The 11,693-nt window shown below is 34.6% G+C and overlaps 1 pseudogene; it reads right to left on the reverse strand.

The window, feature by feature from the left end:
- Positions 1-970: 970 nt before the first annotated feature.
- Positions 971-9,528, reverse strand: LOC148948642 (uncharacterized; annotated as a pseudogene).
- Positions 9,529-11,693: the final 2,165 nt, after the last annotated feature.

Consider the following 11,693-nt stretch of genomic DNA (forward strand, 5'->3'; position numbering starts at 1 on the left):
CGAAGAACCAATATTAAACTCGTTTTCAGAAATACTCCACAAACAACCCGGAAGCCCTGATCTCAGAAGGTGCAAACCCTAATCATTAAATTTTAGATAGGAAAGCCCTGTTCCTTGGTTCCTCCTATGCAACGCATCTGAAAAATCAAGCGTGGAAAAAACAGGAAAACGGTCTGAGGTCACTCGTCAACACAAAATTTTGCACCAAGGTCAACGATGAAAAAATATTATCAAGCAAAGAAGCAGTAGTGTTAGTAATGCGAGTTGGAATGCATGCAGAAGGTAATGTTCCACAAACGAGCATTGTTGAAAGAAAATCCAAGGACGAGGATGACCTCCGGTCACACACATTAAGGTTGATGTCACCCATAACCACAAGTTCACATGAATGAAGTTGGATTGTTTCCAAAACCTCATCTCGTATCTGAAGAAAAGAGGGAACAGATCCAATAAGAGACAGACGTATATTACTAACAATAAAACTTTTGGCTTGGGCTTGAATATGGGTAAACATAGATTCAAAAATTCCTTGTTCATATTTTGGGAGTTCAAATCTAACAGAGCACGAAAGACATTCCGAAACATAAGCAGCATGGCCATCCTACTTTGATTCAGACATCCCATCTTGTACCCAGAGAGATGCAATAGAGATTCATTTTTCGAATCAAGGAAAGTCTCAAAAAGACCAATAAAATCAGGGTAGCCACTACGCACTATTTTTTTCAACTCATCAAATGAAGAACAAATGACCTGTACATTAAGCTGAAACACAGAGAAACTACCATCTCGTCTGGATACTTGATCTAAATCCGATTCATATTTACTACTAACCGAAAAATGGGGATTTGCTGGTGATTTATTAGACTGACCTACAGAATTATTAATCAAGCTAAGAAAATCTATTGGATTATTTTTAAATTGAAGCAGTCTCTCACCCAAGGAGGAGATGTCACCCGAACTAGAGTCAAACAAATTCAAATTCAAAGAAATAAACTAATAAAGCCAAAACAATTAAATATGAAATAAGGAATAGTGGAGAGGGAAAAAAAATACAAACAAATACCAAAAAAACATAAAAAAAAGAAAAAAAAATCAGGGATACAGAGGGACAAAAAAATGAAAATTAAGTAGAGACGGAAGAATAAAAGAAAAAGAAAAAACGAAAACAAACAAACAAACAAACAAATCATAACTTCTAATACTAAATGCGATCAGCAATATACCTTATTTTCTTTATTGCTGACCCTACACAAGGCTTTGCCAATATCTGGCCCTGATCTGACCACGCATTACGCTGACCGTACTTGTCTTTAGAGGCATTCAAAATGTCCCGGCGACGCTTTGTTAGGGACTCCCATATCAAAAATACCAGTAGATGCAAGTCTAACTTTTGCTTTAAACACTTTTCGGGCTACATCTTTGCTAGAAAATTTAACAATGATCGGAGCAACTCTAGTAGAACTTTCTTCAGTATGTGGGGTCTGATTATTCAGGCGGAAACGGTACACATTGATCAGATCAGAAGGCGAGAGTTCAGTCAGAGACATTTTGCTGTTCAGAATTTGAAGTATTGCCGTGCGACTTTCCACATTGGGTAACTGTTTGGCCCCATGAAATACAAGACTGTCGAGTAGGGACTTCTGATCAAAATCATCCAGCTTTGTTTCAATTCGAATGATTCTGTCCTCGAGGTTCTCAATTTGAGTTCTCAGACCCTTTAAAGCCTGCTAAATTTTCGCAAACTTTGGATTAAACTCGAGTGTGATTGCATCATAAACCTGGCTGATTATTAGTTCAGCAGGCTCTTTCATTGACCTTGCATCATTAAACTTTTCAGTCACTTTCTGCGTTATATTTCCAAGCAAATCACTTTTTGTCTTCTCTAGCTGGGCTTCTAATTGCAACTAATTGCTCATAAATTGGGGTAACACTGGAAGAAACCAAGGTGGACCCTACTTTACCTTTAGCTTTCAGGGCTAAAAATGTCTTCGAAAGAGTCTAATAAATTTCAGGAGTATTTGTAAGCTCGTCAAATGCTTTTTTAACAGCAGGCGTGGATGAATCAGTCGTTTTAGGGTCGTATTTTTTAAGATTCGCATCAATGAGCCTAAATTCATCGTGACTTCCGTACCAAAAAACAAGGTATGTAGGCTTCCTTTTTGAGTCCTTTCCAGGCTGAATAACTCTTACTGGCCAAAGGGGATAGCTCTTGAATTTAGCCAGCGCAATATCAAACTGCTCGAAACGCTGCATAATTATTAAAAATCTGATTAGAATGAGCCAATAAATAAGACAAAAAGACTTATCTTTGAGTGAGGGTCGAACCTCACTAATGCATCTGAGTGGATTTCAAATCCAACCTGTGGGAAGTCGGCCCGCCTGCCTTTACTGCACGGTACTGAACAGTGCACGTTAACGCACAGGCCTTAAAACTGCCAAATTTACACTAAAATAGTCCTTCGAAATAAGATAATCCAATCAAATACAGTCAATAATAATTCAAAAATCCAAGTTATCAGCTATCTATACAATAAACAGCTTATCTAAATGATTTATCGTGATGCAATCAATCGCAATTGCACAATATAACAAAGCATAAAAGTTAATCCGATTGGCTTCAAAAACTAGTTCTTTCCAGTTCAAAGACTGAATTGGTACTGACTAAGGGGGGTGTTTTAGGATCTTTTTGTGGCAAATGGGCGTCTGAAGCCTTAAAAGTGCTTTGTAGGGCTAAATTTTCAAATTTTTGTGAGAGGTTCTTCAGATCACTATGGGAGGGGAAGTCCTCCTACCTACTTCCTTCACTAGTAAGAAAAACTTGGACTAGGGGTATGATATGGATGAAAAAGAGGTAGGCCTAAAAGCTCCCTTTTTATTGCAGAAACATTTTAAGTGTGAAGCAAAAGATCATATTGATATGCCTACCTGCAGAATGGTGGACGGTTTAGGGGAAATACCCCAAGAGAAATATTTTTTCTACGATTCCCCTTAAGAATCCATACAACACATCAGTAGAAAGGCCTTATTGACTCCGAACAGGGCTACATATATGGGCATAGAGTCCCTAGGGAGAACACCTGTGCTGTCAGTCCCAATCCCACACCATATATGGGCATAGAGTCCCTAGGGAGAACACCTGTGCTGTCAGTCCCGACGGGGCTCCTTATATGGGCATAGAGTCCCTAGGGAGAACACCTGTGCTGTCAGTCGTGACGGGGGCACCATATATGGGCATAGAGTCCCTAGGGAGAACACCTGTGCTGTCAGTCCCAATCCCACACCATATATGGGCATGGAATCCCCAGGGAGAAAACGTTTCCGAGGTCAATTGATTGCGTCACCTAGTTTAACCTCATGAGCTCGTGACGGGGGGCACCATATATGGGCATAGAGTCCCTAGGGGAAGTGGATTTCAGAGAACTTGATTGCGTAATCGATTGTGAATTTTATTGATCCGATAACGGAAAACAGGATCACGTGTCTCCTTCTAAACCAATCAGAGACTCGGTTACATCTCGTTATAGACCAATCAGAGGCTCGCTGACATATTAGCGGAGGAGGATTGCAGAGAATATAAGGAAAGGATTTTTGCTATAGTTTTTATTAGTCTGTGAATAGAATTCGCTAAGTTTTTAGTTAGCAGTGTGATAACATGAGTGAACAAGTTGAGTTAGAAATATACTTTTATTGCAACTGTTCTATTTGTAAAGGACATTTTCATGATTTTGAACATTCTCATGAACCTACTGCAAGTTTAGACAGCACAGAGGCAGAGATAGATGAGAAGAATCTGGAGGAAATGAGAAGAAAAATTATATGTGATACGGAGAGAAATCTATACCGATTGCAAGTAAGCTCACATAAAAGAAGGGTTGATATGACAGAAAAGGAAGATCAAAAGAAGAGACTGGGAAAAGAGGGCTTTCTCTATAGCGTAAAAGACAGCAGTGAAAACCCAATGAAAAATGTATATAAAGCAAGATATTACTCTGAATATTACGATGAATATGTTCTAAGAGAAGAGAAAAAGTGGCCCTTTAAGAGACATCATAAGAGGTCATTCTACGAAATGGATTTTAAACAACGAAAAACGTGGTGGAAGAGTTCTCATATATGATTTAACGATAAATCTATTTATTAATATGTATAATGAGTTTTATATTGTAATCATACAATAAATTTGTTTGTATTATTTTAATTTTCGCATACTAGATATATATATAGAGTAAAGATACCATCAGAGACTTCTGTTCATGAATAGTTCTGTTTGATTAGATCACTCCATAGAGTATTATCAGTCCAACAACCAAGTTTTCTATCAAAGATAACAAAAAATAATTCTTTCTTCTAATCTTTATTCTCCTGAAATATCAATATTCACAATGCTTTTTAAATAAACTATGTCTGGTTCAATTATCTGAATATCTTCGTCACCATCCTCCACTACCACTATATCTACCAGAGGGGGTGGTATACATTCAATCTCAACCTCCGGTTCATCATTTACCGTTATATTGTTCAAAGGGGGCGTCCCCTGAAATAAATCTTCACGTAATCGTATAGGAAGACGATGAGCAGACAACCGCCCATCGTCTTCAATGCACATTCTTCCAGAAGGCCCCCTCCTCACTAGATCATCAGACGTGTAAGATAATCCTAGTGATCTATAATGGATTTCCATTACTTCATCACTATCATCAGACATATAGTGGATTTCCTTTACTTCATCACTATCATCTATGCTTGTATTACACAAAAGAAGCTCCTCCTCATGAGTGAGGTCGCACTCGCTCCATACATTCTCAAAGATTGCGAACACTATGATCAAAAACTAGAGTTTACAGTCAAAAACCTGTAATACTTCAGATTTTACGGTAATAGTTATTTTTTTAACCAAACAATTTTATTTACCATAATTTTATTACAAAAAAATATTGTTCTGTTGCAGGGGTGATTTTTAGTAGTAGTAGTTGAGCCAAAAATAACGACACTATAAATATTTTGGATGAATTTATCTCTCTCTGGGCAACTAAATATAGTAATAAGATATGATAGCGTCAACAAAGTGAAAATCTACATAAGAACTCAAAACAGTTTCGAGGCATATTTTTCTAACAGTAAATCATTTTAGAAATGAACTAAAATTAACATTCTACCTCACATAAACTTTCTTAGTAAAAATCTTTTAGGAATGATTGGGGGGAAATTTGAGCTATGTCATCACATAGCAACAATAATTAACAGCAGAAAACAATAATTAATTATTATTTTTTCCAACTACATAGAGATCTAGAATTTCTTAAATGATTCTTTGATGCAAGGTGTTTCAGATTTAATTGAAAATAACTTTTTCGCCTGCTGACCAAAGGTCTGCGTTGCGCAGGTACCAAGATCCTGATTCAATGCCTTCGGCCGGGAGTGCAATGCGTGGTTGGGGGGCAAATCATCTGACACTTCCCATGTTTTAACCCCAGATTTCTCTAAGTACCCATTCAGAGCTGGGTCGACTGTGGCTGAGCCTACAGGGTCACGCCATGTACCCCCCGGTCCAAACCAAACAACCAGCGAAACCAGGACTCAAACTCCTGACCTCATATAAACTCATATGATTTCAAGTCTGAAGTGCTAACCACTCGGCTAAGAATTGGAATGGGAAATCAACCCCCCCCCCCCAAAAAATGGAGCCCATGAAATCATGAAGAAGGTAAATACCCCTATTTTTATAATTATATGCTTTTGACGTTTATGAATTTTTAAAAAAATTTAGAAATTAATTAAATGAATTTGGTTATTTGTGTAAATGATTTTTAAACAATTTTTTATTTTGAACTCTTTCCACATAGCAAATATTTTTTGTACTTAAGGGGAGAGGGGTACTGTCAGATATGGCAAACTGAGATTCATAACTATAATGACCTCATGAAAATAAGGCCCCACTTGACGGTTGTATATCTAATTTGGAATGGGGAGGGCCTGATCTACAGAATTGGTATTTTTATAGCCATAGAATAACTAGACACAAACATTCAGATTTTCCCTCAGTTAAGGGGAGAGAAGTAAAGGTCAACTGCGAAGATATTTAGCCTAAGAAACTAGAATATGACGTTACAACCCTTTGCTAATAACAAGTGAAAACCAAAGAACTCAAACGCAGCTGGACTACTGTTCGATATTTACTACGTTGCAACTACTGATGTAACCATGATAGCTAGCTAGTCATTTCTAATTATAGCAATTCCTAGCATACGTCCTTCAAACATGACAAACTCAGACTTTAAGAGATTTGGGATTGAACACCAAATTCAACAAGCGAAAGACAAACAAGGTTAAAATAATTGATCCTGAGTGACCTTAGAAGATATAGCATCCTTTGAAGTTGCAATCGTCTTTAAGAATCGACAGATTGTTAATGTTTAAACTTTTACGTTTCTTATAAATGTAATAAACAGGATTACTTAATATTTTTCAATATAACCATAATTTTCATGTCTAAAATTCATCAATTAGCCGGATATGTTTTTTTTTACGTTACTCAGAATCTAGAAGGCCATATTTTTTCACTGAAAATAACAAAATTGACATTTTTAACGACAAATCCCAAAAGAATTATTATTAAAATCATGAGGGAGAGGGATATAGGAGAATCAATGCTTCGTTAACCATTTAGCCTCCCACCAAGAGAATTTTCCAGCAGAAATAGACATATTTCATCTAGAAGTTCAATCATTTTTGCATTTTTAAGGTTAATTTGTATATATTTTTCTAATAAAGTTGAGTTTTTATTCATTTTTAAGGTTACATGCGCGGGAGTGGACTGTATAAAACATTATTTTGAGATTTCATATTGAATTCTATGACCTTTCTAATATTCTCAATGCTCAAAGGTTCAAATGCAAGAAATTCTTGATTTTATTTAATTTATACAAAAATATTTAATCTATCGAGATGATAGCTACAAAGCAAAGTTTATTTATTACACCTTCTACACTTATATGTAGATTCGTATCTTCGTATATCTCGCCATATCAAAATCCACTTCAACTGTTTACACCAATAGCATCTATCATCCCTAACTATATCATCAGGGTTATGAGGATAATACAGTCACCATCTTTAGTCATTCACAAACAATACTGAAGAAAACCAATTTCCACTTTTTATCGACATTAAATTATTAAGAAGACTATTATTGATTGTAAACATTCATTTATATTTTTAATTTTCTTGCTTTTGATTTTATTTTTATGAAAAGTTGAGGCAATACTACAACTAGTTATTTTTTTGTTATGCATAGATTCATGGTCTTATACTTCATTTAAATTTCTAGGTTACATTTTGACATCGTTTGACAAGTTAATAAACTTTAAATTTCTCAGTTGTTCCACTTTTTTTTTGTCACTCAACATCTTTAATCATTCAAAAAAAATAATGAAAACAAACAATTCTATCTATTTATCGGCATTGGATCATTAATAAGGCTAATATTTTTTTTAATTAAAGGTTAACATTTTAATTTTCAGTCTTTTGATTTTTATATTGATGAAGAGTTTAAGACCAACTTCAACTAGTTATTTTTATTTTGTTCGGCATAGATGAAAGGTTCAATATCTCAGTTTAACTAATAGATTAAATTTTGATATTGTTTGACAAGTTACTAAATTTTAAGTTTTTGTTTAGTTTCAAAATGTTTTTGTCAGTCACCATCTTTAATCATTCAAAAACAATAATGTAGACAAACAATTTCCACTGTTTATCGACATTAGATTATTGATAATACTATTTTTTATCTTAAATACTCATTTACATTTTAATTTTCATGTTTTTGATTTTTATATTGATGAAGAAATTAAACACAGCTTCAACTAGATATTTTTTTTGTTCGGCATAGATGAAAGGTCCAATACCTCAGTTAAACTTAGAGGTTAAATTTTGACATTGTTGGACAATTTGCAGAATTTCAAGGTTTTCTTTAGTTTCAAAATGTTTTTGTCATTCACCATCTTTAGTCATTCACAGACAAAACTGAAGAAAACCAATTTCCACTGTTTATCGATATTAAATTATTTAGAAGGTTATTATTTCTTTGAAAGTGGCACGCCACTTAACCTAATGTAACCTAACCTAAGCTGCTAACCCTAGAAATGTTAGGTAACCTAACCTAATCTGGGGATGGGGGCCCCGACCGTGTCCGGCTTTCGGCCCTGTGACCCCGGGGGTAGGGGATCCCGCCTGCGGCCAGCCTTCGGCTTATGGCCCCTGGGGTGGGGGATCCTGTTCCGTGGCCTGCCTTTGGCCTGCGGTCCGGGGGAATGGGGGGGGGGGGGGCCCCGCCCAGGGTGGGCGTTCAGTCTGCACCTCCGGGGGTGGGGGATCCTGTCCCGTGGATTGGTTATTGGGAAGTATACAGACATTCTCAAGAATGATGTTTTTTTCTTGAGGAGGGGGTTATTCGGGAAAATTTTTCCGTGGAGGATGTTTCCTTGGGTTAAGGGACATTTCTATGAAGGGGGCGCTGGATTTTCCAGCATTATTTAAAAAACGGTTAGTAATTAAATTAAAAACAACAAGTTTTTTCAACTGAAAGTAAGAAGCAACATTAGAACTTAAAACGAACAGAAATTATTACGTATATGAGTGGGTTAGCCCCCAAGTCAATGCCTCGCTCTTTACGCTACAGTTTTTTTTAGTGCTTTCAAAAGAGCTATGTATTCTAATTAAACGGCCTTGGTCATTCAGGGGTTTGTTATTTAAACAAAATTTTAAATTTAGCATAAAGAGCGTGGTATTGACTAAGGGGAGAACCCCCTCATATACGTAATAAAAAAACAGTAAAAAAACCAAATGATAGGGCTCAATAGTAATCGAAACTTTTAAAAACGGAATTTTTATGTCAATAAATGTATCAAAAGAATGGGCTTATAATGCTGATTCTAAATATATAAATTTTATTAAGTTTAGTATTACTCATAAAGGCTACGACCCTGAGAAAATTTATCTGATTTTTGAAAGAGGGGGGAAAAATCCCTACAATTGAAGAATTTTAATGAAAGTCACACCGTCAGATTCAGCGTATCAGAAAACCACTATTACATAGGTTTCAAGCTCATATCTGCAAAAATTTGCAACTTTGCATTTTTTTGCCAGAAGAAAGATCACGGATGCGTGTTTATTTAATTTTTTTTTTTCAGAGGTAATCGTACCGACCCAGTGGTCCTAGAACATCAAGAGAGAGCTCATTCAAACGGAAATTAAAAGTTATAGTGCCCTTTTCAGTGACCAAAATGCTGGATGGCAACTTGGCCCCTCCCACGCCCCCTTTTTCCCAATTTCGTCTGATAAAAATTTTGATATATCCATTCTGTCCAGTATAGTTGAAAAACCTAAAAATATATCTTTGAAGGTAAGGAATTGACCCTAGAGCCCTTATAGAAATGCCTTAAAGTTTTAAATTTTCCAATTGTATACACACAGTATTTCTTATTATGTGTCTTGCTTTCATTTTACCGACTTACTTTTACGCGTGGACATGTTAAAGGTAATTGTGTCTGGTAAATTATCACCATGATTAGATTATCTAGAGAATATTTCTGTTGGGAAAAAAGTGCCGTTAGGATTTAGAAATAGAAATATAAAATTTTGATGCAAGATGTTTTGTTTCTGCTCGTAACCTTTTCCCATGGGGGATATGTGATAAATGGTAGACAATTAGTGTTCTATATTCTTCATCTCGCCTGATTTTCGTCATAATTAACCGTTATTATAGTTTATTTCGTTGTTTTGAAGGTTTTAAAATCAGTGCAAACTGGAATATATACAGAGAGATATAATAAAAATGAATAGTTCAAATGCATGCGATGCTTCTCCAATGGGTGATGTGAGTTTAAATCAATTTTTTAAGACACGATTGAAGTTGTGTTTAAATTCTTCATCAATATAAAATCAAAAACATGAAAATTAAAAATGTAAATGCATATTTCAAAGAAATAATAACCTTCTTAATAATTTAAAGTCGGTAAACAGTGGAAATTGGTTTTCTTCAGTATTGTTTGTGAATGATTAAAGCTGGTGACTGACATAAACATTTTGATACTAAAGAAAACCTTAAAATTTAGTAAATTCTCAAACAATGTCAAAATGTAACCTCTTAGTTTAACTGAGGTATTGGACCTTTCATCTATGCCGAACAAAAAAAATAACTAGTTGAAGTAGTGTTTAAATTCTTCATCAATATAAAAATCAAAAACATGAAAATTAAAAATGTAAATGCGTATTTCAAAGAAATAATAGTCTTCTTAATAATTTAATGTCGATAAACAGTGGAAATTGGTTGTCTACAGTATTGTTTGTGAATGATTAAAGACGTTGACTGACAAAAACATTTTGAAACTAAAGAAAACCTTAAAATTTAGTAAATTGTCAAACAATATCAAAATGTAATCTATTAGTTAAACTGAGATATTGAACCTTTCATCTATGCCGAACAAAATAAAAATAACTAGTTGAAGTTGTGTTTAAATTCTTCATCAATATAAAAATCAAAAACATGAAAATTAAAAATGTAAATGCATATTTCAAAGAAATAATAGCCTTCTTAATAATTTAATGCCGATAAACAGTGGAAATCGGTTTTCTTCAGTATTGTTTGTGAATGATTAAAGATGTTGACTGACAAAAACATTTTGAAACTAAAGAAAACCTAAAAATTTAGTAAATTGTCAAACAATATCAAAATGTAATCTCTTAGTTTAACTGAGGTATTGGACCTTTCATCTATACCGAACAAAAAAAAATAACTAGTTGAAGTTGTGCTTAAACTCTTCATCAATATAAAAATCAAAAACATGAAAATTAAAAATGTAAATGCGTATTTCAAAGAAATAATAGTCTTCTTAATAATTTAATGTCGATAAACAGTGGAAATTGGTTTTCTTCAGTATAGTTTGTGAGTGATTAAAGATGGTGACTGTATTATCCTCATAACCTTGATGATATAGTTAGGGATGATAGATGCTATTGGTGTAAACAGTGGAACTGGATTTTAATATGGCGAGATATACGAAGATACGAATCTACATAATAAGTGTAGAACGTGTAATAAATATACTTTGCTTTGCGGCTATCATCACGATAGATAAGATATTTTTGTATAAATTAAATAAAATCAATAAGTTCTTGCATTTGAATCTTTGAGTATTGAGAATATTAGAAAGGCCATAGAATTCAATATGAAGTCTCAAAGTAATGTCTTATAACCTCTACCCCCGCGCATGTAGCCTTAAAAACGAATAAAAACTCAACTTTATTAGACAAATATATAAAAATTAACCTTAAAAACATGCAAAATGACTGAACTTCTAAATTAATTATGTCTATTTCTGCTCGAAAATTCTCTTGGTGGGAGGCTAAATGGTTAACGAAGCATTGATTCTCCTATATCCCTCTCCCTCATGATTTTAATAATAATTCTTTTGATATTTGTCGTTAAAAATATCAATTTTGTTATTTTCAGTGAAAAAATATGGCCTTCTAGATTCTGAGTAACTCTTCCCTCCCCCTACTTTCCAAGGGGTGCTGGCGCACTGACGGCATTGTGACACTTTGGTGATGGTTAATCGGAGGTCTTGTTAACGGTTTTCGGTTGATGTATCGTCATTTTCATTAATACCACTTAATTTCCCCCCCCCTTACAAAAA

Source organism: Artemia sp. Qi Xiang Cuo, chromosome 9, assembly GCF_049724085.1.
Source record: "Artemia sp. Qi Xiang Cuo chromosome 9, ASM4972408v1, whole genome shotgun sequence".
In the NCBI taxonomy this organism is placed as follows: Eukaryota; Metazoa; Arthropoda; class Branchiopoda; order Anostraca; family Artemiidae; genus Artemia; species Artemia sp. Qi Xiang Cuo.